Source organism: Bufo gargarizans, chromosome 4 (genome assembly GCF_014858855.1).
Source record: "Bufo gargarizans isolate SCDJY-AF-19 chromosome 4, ASM1485885v1, whole genome shotgun sequence".
Taxonomy (NCBI): domain Eukaryota; kingdom Metazoa; phylum Chordata; class Amphibia; order Anura; family Bufonidae; genus Bufo; species Bufo gargarizans.
This window is the reverse complement of record NC_058083.1, coordinates 307,851,931-307,863,060: the sequence shown is the minus strand read 5'-3', so window position 1 is coordinate 307,863,060 and position 11,130 is coordinate 307,851,931.

Here is an 11,130-nt window from a genome sequence, read left to right as displayed (position 1 = left end):
CCCCTGTCATTGATAACCCCCCTGTAAGGCTCCATTCAGACGTCCGCATGTGTTTTGCGGATCCGATCCATGTATCCATGTATCCGTAAAAATCATACGGACGTCTGAATGGAGCCTTACAGGGGGGGTGATCAGTGACAGGGGGGTGATCACCCTGATCACCCCCTGTCATTGATAACCCCCCCTGTAAGGCTCCATTCAGACGTCCGCATGTGTTTTGCGGATCCGATCCATGTATCCGTAAAAATCATACGGACGTCTGAATGGAGCCTTACAGGGGGGTGATCAATGACAGGGGGGTGATCAGGGAGTCTATATGGGTGATCACCCCCCTGTCATTGATCACCCCCCTGTAAGGCTCCATTTAGACGTCCGCATGTGTTTTGCGGATCCGATCCATGGATCCGTAAATATTATACGGACGTCTGAATGGAGCCTTACCAGGGGGGTGATCAATGACAGGGGGGTGATCCGGGAGTCTATATGGGTGATCACCCCCCTGTCATTGATCACCCCCCTGTCATTGATCACCCCCTGTAAGGCTCCATTCAGACTTTTTTTTGGCCCAAGTTAGCGGAAATATATATATTTTTTTGTTTGTTTTTTCTTACAAAGTCTCATATTCCACTAACTTGTGTCCCAAAAAAAAATCTCACATGAACTCACCATACCCCTCACGGATTTCAAATGCGTAAATTTTTTTAGACATTTATATTCCAAACTTCTTCTCACGCTTTAGGGCCCCTAAAATGCCAGGGCAGTATAAATACCCCACATGTGACCCCATTTCGGAAAGAAGACACCCCAAAGTATTCCGTGAGGGGCATATTGAGTCCATGAAAGATTGAAATTTTTGTCCCAAGTTAGCGGAAAGTGAGACTTTGTGAGAAAAAACAAAAAAAAAATCAATTTCCTCTAACTTATGCAAAAAAAAAAAATGTCTATGAACTCGCCATGCCCCTCATTGAATACCTTGGGGTGTCTTCTTTCCAAAGTGGGGTCACATGTGGGGTATTTATACTGCCCTGGCTTTTTAGGGGCCCTAAAGCGTGAGAAGAAGTCTGGGATCCAAATGTCTAAAAATGCCCTCCTAAAAGGAATTTGGGCCGCTTTGCGCATCTAGTCTGCAAAAAAGTGTCACACATGTGGTATCGCCGTACTCAGGAGAAGTTGGGAAATGTGTTTTGGGGTGTCATTTTACATATACCCATGCTGGGTGAGATAAATATCTTGGTCAAATGCCAACTTTGTATACAAAAATTGGAAAAGTTGTCTTTTGCCGAGATATTTCTCTCACCCAGCATGGGTATATGTAAAATGACACCCCAAAACACATTCCCCAACTTCTCCCGAGTACGGTGATACCAGATGTGTGACACTTTTTTGCAGCCTAGGTGGGCAAAGGGGCACACATTTCAAAGTGCACCTTTCGGATTTCACCGGTCATTTTTTACAGATTTTGATTGCAAACTTCTTCTCACACATCTGGGCCCCTAGAATGCCAGGGCAGTATAACTACGCCACAAGTGACCCCATTTTGGAAATAAGACACCCCAAGGTATTTTGTGATGGGCATAGTGAGTTCATGGAAGTTTTTATTTTTTGTCACAAGTTAGTGGAATATGAGACTTTGTAAGAAAAAAAATAAAAATTATTATTTTCCGCTAACTTGTGACAAAAAATAAAAAATTCTAGGAACTCGCCATGCCCCTCACGGAATACCTTGGGGTGTCTTCTTTCCAAAATGGGGTCACTTGTGGCGTAGTTATACTGCCCTGGCATTCTAGGGGCCCAAATGTGTGGTAAGTAGTTTGCAATCAAAATGTGTAAAAAATGGCCGGTGAAATCCTAAAGGTGCTCTTTGGAATGTGTGCCCCTTTGCCCACCTAGGCTGCAGAAAAGTGTCACACATCTGGTATCGCCGTACTCAGGAGAAGTTGGGAAATGTGTTTTGGGGTATCATTTTACATATACCCATGCTGGGTGAGAGAAATATCTTGGCAAAAGACAACTTTTCAAATTTTTTTTATACAAAGTTGACATTTGACCAATATATTTCTCTCACCCAGCATGGGTATATGTAAAATGACACTCCTAAACACAATCCCCAACTTCTCCTGAGTACGGCGATACCAGATGTGTGACACTTTTTTGCAGCCTAGGTGGGCAAAGGGGCACACATTCCAAAGTGCACCTTTCGGATTTCACCGGTCATTTTTTACAGATTTTGATTGCAAACTTCTTCTCACACATCTGGGCCCCTAGAATGCCAGGGCAGTATAACTACCCCACAAGTGACCCCATTTTGGAAAGAAGACACCCCAAGGTATTTTGTGATGGGCATAGTGAGTTCATGGAAGCTTTTATTTTTTGTCACAAGTTAGTGGAATATGAGACTTTGTAAGAAAAAAAAAAATCATGATTTTCCGCTAACTTGTGACAAAAAAAAAAGTTCTATGAACTCACTATGCCCATCAGTGAATACCTTAGGGTGTCTACTTTCCGAAATGGGGTCATTTGTGGGGTGTTTGTACTGTCTGGGCATTGTAGAACCTCAGGAAACATGACAGGTGCTCAGAAAGTCAGAGCTGCTTCAAAAAGCGGAAATTCACATTTTTCTACCATAGTTTGTAAATGCTATAACTTTTACCCAAACCATATTTGTTTTACCCAAACATTTTTTTTTTATCAAAGACATGTAGAACAATAAATTTAGCGAAAAATTTATATATGGATGTCGTTTTTTTTTCAAAATTTTACAACTGAAAGTGAAAAATGTCATTTTTTTGCAAAAAAATCGTTAAATTTTGATTAATAACAAAAAAAAGTAAAAATGTCAGCAGCAATGAAATACCACCAAATGAAAGCTCTATTAGTGAGAAGAAAAGGAGGTAAAATTCATTTGGGTGGTAAGTTGCATGACCGAGCAATAAACGGTGAAAGTAGTGTAGTGCAGAAGTGTAAAAAGTGGCCTGGTCATTAAGTGGGTTTCAGCTAGGCGGGGTTGAAGTGGTTAATGCTATATTTTTTACAGAACTTTGATCTAGATTTGTAATTCTTATTCTTTCCGGTGGAGGAGAGACAAACTCCAGATGGAATCCGTCTCTTATAACCCCTAAAATCCATGGACTTGAGGAGATTTCCCCCAAGCGTGATGGAATAGAGAGAGTTTTCCCTCTACCAGGACAAAACCGTCATTGCTGATTAACTTTAGAATGGGTATTGGACTGGGAGTTAAACAGAAATCCTTTATCTTTTCTACCCCTGTTATCCTTCCAGTATCTCTGCCTTCTGTCTCTGTTGAAATCTTTTCTGTTTTTGCGAAAGAAAACTGATGACTTTTAGTAGGTCGAGAGACAGGAAATCCTTTTTTATTATCCGAGGCCTTTTCCAAAAGGTCCTCTAAGACTGGTCAAAACTAAAAAAAAATTGCCTTGACATGGAATAGCACATAATTTATTTTTAGATCCTGAATCTCCCGTCCATTCTTTTAGCCAAATGGCCCTTCTTGCGGAATTGGCTAAGGTGGCTGATCTGGCATTCAACTTTAAGGCATCAGCAGAAGCATCGGATATGAAGTTGACTGCTTTTAAGATAGCAGAAAGCACTTTCAATAACTGTTCTCTGGGAGTTTTATTTTCAATGTGGGACTCTAAATCCTGTAACCACAATTTTAAGGACCTTGCCATAGACGTAGCGGCGATATTAGGCTTGAACGCCTTAGTAGAGGCCTCCCAAGCATTCTTAAGATATACCTCCGCTCTTCTGTCCATCGGATCTTTTAGGGAACCTAAATTATCAAAGGAAAAGTTGATCTTTAGGACATTTTAGCAATTGGGGTGTCCAGTTTAGGAGGTCTGTCCCAACAGGAGGATTCACCCTCATCAAAGGGGTATTTTCTTTTAACATTTTTAGGAATAAAGATTTTTTTTGTCAGGTTTCCTGCACTCTTTTTGTATTATGTATTTTATATTTTCATTTATCGGAAAGACCCTTGATTTTTTATGACCCAGGTCACCAAACATTATCTGTTGGACTGTCTTTTGTTCTTTAGATTCGTCCACATTCAAAGTGGCTCTAATGGCCTTAAGTAGGGTATCTGTGTCTTCATGGGAGAATAAAGGTTTACCCATGGACTCTTCATCTGAGGATGGGTTAGACCTATCTAGAACCTCTCCCTGTTCTGCCTCTCCCTCTGAAGAGTCTCAATCCAATAATCTATTAGAGTGTCCCTGCCTGCCAGAATGTGATGAAGGAAGACATTTTTTAAATTCTTTCATAGAATCTGCGATCTCAGACTTTACAATATTTTTGATACTCTGCACTAGCCATAGGGATTCCTCTACTACCATCTTGTTTACACAATGTTGGCATAATAACTTTGGCCAGGAGAAAGCGAGTTTCTTTCTACACACCGCACAATCTTTCCTACGGGTTTTAGACACTCCTTTCCTAGGATTTTTTTTTTATATTCTAGAATATAATAACAACAATTAACCCAATTAGAGCACAAAATATGAAAAAAATGAAGTTGGGGATTAACCCCCTTTCCCCACCAGGAATACCGGTCTAGCATCATGACTGTCCTGGTCACCAGTACGCTGACCACCCTCTTCTTCCATGGTGGGACCCAGAGATGGAGGGTCTACCATAAATGACTCCGCTGATGATTGCAGGCTGTCTGGAATCCTTCTACCTGCACACTTAACAGGGCTTAAATACTCCAGGTCTGGTCAATGCCGATGCCCGCCAGCGGCCTTCCTGAGCGCCGTACTTCCAGAATGCTATGCGTTCCAAATACCGAAGGTTGCATACCAAACAACGGAATTTACGTCTGCAGCTTCCGGTGCACACTCTACACGTGAATATGAATCCCGCTCTGCCCCCTGCCTCTGTAAGGACCATGTGCTTGCGGAGAAACAAAAAAGCCCGGGACCTCCCAAACACCGCCAGAAGGATCCGGCGTGACAGCCTCACCTCTCGGTATGGCTGGGACTGCCCACAGACATCGACCTGGCCTGCCCCAGTACCAAGAAGGATTTTTTTAAATCCAGTCTTCCGGCGGCTCCTAGTGGAGACTTACCCCGTACCAGGTAACCCCTGTAGTAAAAAAGACTTTCGGGGCCCAGCAGCCTTCGTAGCGCTCCACAAAATCTCATGCTATCCATAGGACAGGAAACAGGAACTGGTGGTATAGGGGCTGTGTCCCTCCTTAAGAAGCTCTCCATGAAAGTTCCTGTTTCCTGTCCAGGATGGAGGCGGTCTCTCAAGGGTGCTGTCATGGGCGTAAGGGAAAATATATTTAATCTGTCTGTTAATTAGGTGCACGTTATATACCCATTTATTGCGTGACGTACACCTGCACTGCATACATGACAGGGTAATTGATATAGGTAATCCGTCTGTTAGTTATGTGCACATCATATACCCATTTATTGTGTGAAGTACACCTGCACTGCATACGTGACAGGGAAAATAATATAGTTAATCTGTCTGTTAGTTCAGTGGGTGACCTCAAAGAATGAAGATCACATCAAATAAGGGATGTGGCCTTGGTCGTGGTGCTGCTGGGGTTGGTGGAGCTCCTGTTGCAGGGAGAGGACGTCGTCAATCTGTGCCAGCTACACGCCCAAATGAAACACCTTCCTCAGGTGCACGTAGGCGACAGAACGTTCAGCGTTATTTTGCATGCCAGAATACTGGTGTACGAATAGTGAGGCCAGAACAAGTAGAGGCGATAGTAGATTGGGTGGCTGACAGTGCCTCCAGTTCCTTCACATTGTCTCCCACCCGCCCCCCACTGAAAGTGCAGAATTGGAACCTGCAGCCCATGGGCATCTGTCTTTCACCTCACCTCACTCAAATATTAGGGGTACAGATAGGGCAATCTGTCACAAAGACCGGGATCGCCGAACGGTGTGTTGTCTTCCTGGCGCTCGAGTTCGACACATCGCAGATCGGGTTGACAGATTACTGGGAGGGGCTGGAGAAGATCCAGCGGTCATGGTCCATATCAGAACCAATGACAACATTAGAGGTAGATGTAGCGTCCTTAAAAAAGATTTTAGGGATTTAGGTTAAAAGCTTAGGGCAAGGACCTCAAAGGCAGTATTTTCCAAAATACTGCCGGTACCACGAGCCACACAAGAAAGGCAGTGGGCGATTATGGAGGTAAACAGGTGGCTCAAGAACTGGTGTACCAAGAAGGTGTTTGGGTTCCTGGAGAACTGGGCCTACTTCTCTCTCGGCTACAGGCTCTATCGTAGGGATGGGCTGCACCTGCGTTGAGGGAGAAGATGGCCAGAAGGTTAGAGGAGTGTTTAAACTAGGGACTGGGGGAGGGTAATTACGTTATAGGAGGGGAAGATAGTGCAGATAGAGACCGGGTTCAAAGTAATGGGACTGAGGGAGGAATGAATGGTGGGACTAGAACAGTTCAGAGGAAAGGTGTAGGGTAAAAAATATACATAAACCTCTTAAATGTATGTATACTAATGCCAGAAGCCTGACTAATAAAACTGAGGAAATGGAATTATTGATGTGTGAGGAGAACTATGACATAGTTGGAATAACTGAGACATGGCTCGATGATAGCTATGACTGGGCGGTTAATGTACAGGGTTACAGTCGGTTTAGAAAGGATCACCAAAACTGGAGAGGGGGAGGGCTCTGCCTTTATGTAAAGTCCTGTCTAAAGCCCACAGTGTGAGAAGATATAAGTGAGGGACATAAACATGTGGAGTCACTGTGGGTAGAAATACATGGAGGCAAGTACAATAATAAATTATTAATAGGAGTATATTTTAAACGAGATAGATGAGGCGGAAAATCATAATGAGGTTGTTACTATGGGGGACTTCAACTACCCAGATATAGACTGGTAAACTGAAACCTGTACACCTCATAGAGGAAACAGGTTCTTGGCAATAACTAAATACAATTACCTTTCCCAACTAGTTCAGGACCCGACTAGAGGGACAGCCATACTAGACTTGGTATTAACCAATAGACCTGACAGATGTGCAGGTTGGGGGACACCTGGGAAATGGTGACCATAAAGTAATAACCTTCCAATTATAATTCAAAAGAGTGCTTCTTCAGGGAGGAACAAAAATACCAGACTTCAAAAAAGCTAAATTAGCCAACTAAGAGAGGCCATAGACCTAACTAACTGAGACAAAGTCCTCAAAAATAAAAATACAGCCACAAAATTGGATATTTTTAAAAGCATCCTAAAATCGTATTGTGAGAGGTACATACCTTATGGGAATAAAAGCTTAAGGAACAAGAAGAAACCAATGTGGTTACATAGAACTGTAAAGAAGGAAAAACATGACAAAAGAAAGCATTTAAATCACTAAAACAGGAGGGTAGTGAGGAAGCACTGAAAAACTATAAGTAAAAAAATTAAAATATGTAAAAAACTAATAATGCCGGCCAAACTACAGATCGAGAGATTAATTGCCAAAGAGAGTAAAACTAACCCTAAAATGTTCTTCAATTATATAAATGGTAAAAAGTATAAATCTGAAGGTGTCGGCCCTTTACAGAGTGAGGAGGGGGGAGTTGCAGAAAGCGATGAGGAGAAAGCAAAGCTATTAAATATTTTTTCTCCACTGCATTCACTGAAGAAAACAAACTATCAGATGAAATGCAGAATGTAAAAGTAGATTCCCCATTAAAAGTGCCCTGTCTGACCCAGGAAGAAGTACAGCGGCGTCTTACAAATATTAAAATAGACAAATCGCCAGGGCTGGATGGCAACCCCCCCCCCCCCCCCCCCCCCGTATCCTAAGAGAAATAAGTAATATCATAGCCAGACCCTTATTTCTGATATTTAAGGACTCTTTACTGACAGGCAGTGTTCCACAGGATTGGCACATAGCAAATGTGGTGCCAATATTCAAAAAAGGTCCAAAAATAGAGCCCAGAAACTATAGGCTGGTAAGTTTAACATCTGTTGTGGATAAACTGTTTGAAGGTTTGCTAAGAGATGCTATCTTGGAGCACCTCAAAAAAAAAAAGCAAATAACGCCATATCATCATGGCTTCATGAGGGACTGGTCATGTCAAACTAATTTAATCAGTTTCTATGAGGAGGTAAGTTCTAGACTTGACAACAGCGAATCAATGGATGTCGTATATCTGGACTTCTCCAAAGCATTTGACACTGTACCACATAAAAGGTTAGTATATAAAATGAGAATGCTCGGACTGGGAGGAAACGTCTGTATGTGGGTAAGTAACTGGCTCAGTAATAGAAAACAGAGAATGGGTCACTGTCACTAGTGGAGTACCTCAGGGATCAGTACTGGGCTCAATCCTCTTTAATATATTTATTAATGATCTTGTAGAAGGCTTGCACAGTAAAATATCTATTGGGATGAATTTTTTTTTTTTGCATTCGGCAAAACCAATAAATCTCTGTACATCTTTTTCATTTCTTGGAATTGGCCACTCCACTATAGCCTTGATCTTTCTAGGATCCATCTTCAGACCTTCCAGGGAAATAATGTATCCAAGAAATTGAATGGTTGTCTGCTCAAATTCACATTTCTCAAGTTTGATGTATAAACAGTGTTCTTGAAGCCTTTGCAGAACATTGCAGACATGTTTGTGATGTTGTTCCACGTTTTCTGAAAAGTTTAAGATATCATCCAAGTACACAATTACAAATTGATCCAGCATGTCCCTGAAAACATCATTGGTAAAGTGTTGCAAAGTGCCTGAAGCATTACAAAGTACAAAAGGCATGACAAGTAGGGATGAGCGAACTCGAACTGTATAGTTCGGGTTCGTACCGAATTTTGGGGTGTCCGTGACACGGACCCGAACCCGGACATTTTCGTAAAAGTCCGGGTTCGGGTTCGGTGTTCGTCGCTTTCTTGGCGCTTTTGTGACGCTTTCTTGGCGCTTTTTGAAAGGCTGCAAAGCAGCCAATCAACAAGCGTCATACTACTTGCCCCAAGAGGCCATCACAGCCATGCCTACTATTGGCATGGCTGTGATTGGCCAGAGCACCATGTGACCCAGCCTCTATTTAAGCTGGAGTCACATAGCGCCGCCCGTCACTCTGCTCTGATTAGCGTAGGGAGAGGTTGCGGCTGCGACAGTAGGGCGAGATTAGGCAGATTAACTCCTCCAAAGGACTTGATTAACTGATCGATCTGCAGCTGTGGATCATTGAGCTGCTGATCCTCAATTGCTCACTGTTTTTAGGCTGCACAGACCGTTTGTCAGTCTCATTTTTCTGGGGTGATCGGCGGCCATTTTGTGTCTTGTGGTGCGCCAGCACAAGCTGCGACCAAGTGCATTTAACCCTCAATGGTGTGGTTGTTTTTTGGCTAAAGCCTACATCAGGGTGAAGCTGTCACACCAAGTGCATTTAACCAGCAATAGTCTGTTCATTTTTTGGCCATATACAAAATCAGGGGCAAGCTGCGCCTGTCACCAAGTGCATTTAACCCTCAATGGTGTGGTTGTTTTTTGGCTAAAGCCTACATCAGGGTGAAGCTGTGACACCAAGTGCATTTAACCAGCAATAGTCTGTTCATTTTTTGGCCATATACAAAATCAGGGGCAAGCTGCGCCTGTCACCAAGTGCATTTAACCCTCAATGGTGTGGTTGTTTTTTGGCTAAAGCCTACATCAGGGTGAAGCTGTCACACCAAGTGCATTTAACCAGCAATAGTCTGTTCATTTTTTGGCCATATACAAAATCAGGGGCAAGCTGCGCCTGTCACCAAGTGCATTTAACCCTCAATGGTGTGGTTGTTTTTTGGCTAAAGCCTACATCAGGGTGAAGCTGTCACACCAAGTGCATTTAACCAGCAATAGTCTGTTTATTTTTTGGCCATATCCCAGTCTAATTCTGTCACTAAATCCATACCGGTCACCCAGCGCCTAAATACTAGGCCTCAAATTTATATCCAGCTAAATCTGTCCCTAGTGCTGTAGCTGGGCGAGTTATTTAGTGTCCGTTCAAGCACATTTCTTGTTCTGGGTTGAAATACAATTCCCAATTTAGCAATTTCATAATTTAGTGGTTCCTGCTATATCAGAGCTATTTGAAATCTATCCCAAAAAGGGTATATAATATTGAAGGTGCACATTGGGTCATTCAGAATAACTTCACACACACCCGCTACTGTGTATTTCCAAGTCTAATTCTGTCAATAAACCCATACCTGTCACCCAGCGCCTAAATACTAGGCCTCAAATTTAAATCCCTCTAAATCTCTCGTTACCGCTGTACTGTTGTTGCTGGGCAAGATATTTAGTGTCCGTCAAAGCACATTTTTTGTTCTGGGTTGAAGTACAATTCCCAATTTAGCAATTTCATAATTTAGTGGTTCCTGCTATATCAGAGCTATTTGGAATCTATCCCTAAAAGGGTATATAATATTGAAGGTGCACATTGGGTCATTCAGAATAACTTCACACACACCCGCTACTGTGTATTTCCAAGTCTAATTCTGTCACTAAACCCATACCTGTCACCCAGCGCCTAAATACTAGGCCTCAAATTTAAATCCCTCTAAATCTCTCGTTACCGCTGTACTGTTGTTGCTGGGCAAGATATTTAGTGTCCGTCAAAGCACATTTTTTGTTCTGGGTTGAAGTACAATTCCCAATTTAGCAATTTCATAATTTAGTGGTTCCTGCTATATCAGAGCTATTTGGAATCTATCCCTAAAAGGGTATATAATATTGAAGGTGCACATTGGGTCATTCAGAATAACTTCACACACACCCGCTACTGTGTATTTCCAAGTCTAATTCTGTCACTAAACCCATACCTGTCACCCAGCGCCTAAATACTAGGCCTCAAATTTAAATCCCTCTAAATCTCTCGTTACCGCTGTACTGTTGTTGCTGGGCAAGATATTTAGTGTCCGTCAAAGCACATTTTTTGTTCTGGGTTGAAGTACAATTCCCAATTTAGCAATTTCATAATTTAGTGGTTTCTGCTATATCAGAGCTATTTGAAATCTATCCCTAAAAGGGTATATAATATTGAAGGTGCACATAGGGTCATTCAGAATAACTTCACACACACGCTTCTGTGCATTTCCAAGTCTAATTCTGTCACTAAATCCATACCGGTGACCCAGCGCCTAAATACTAGGC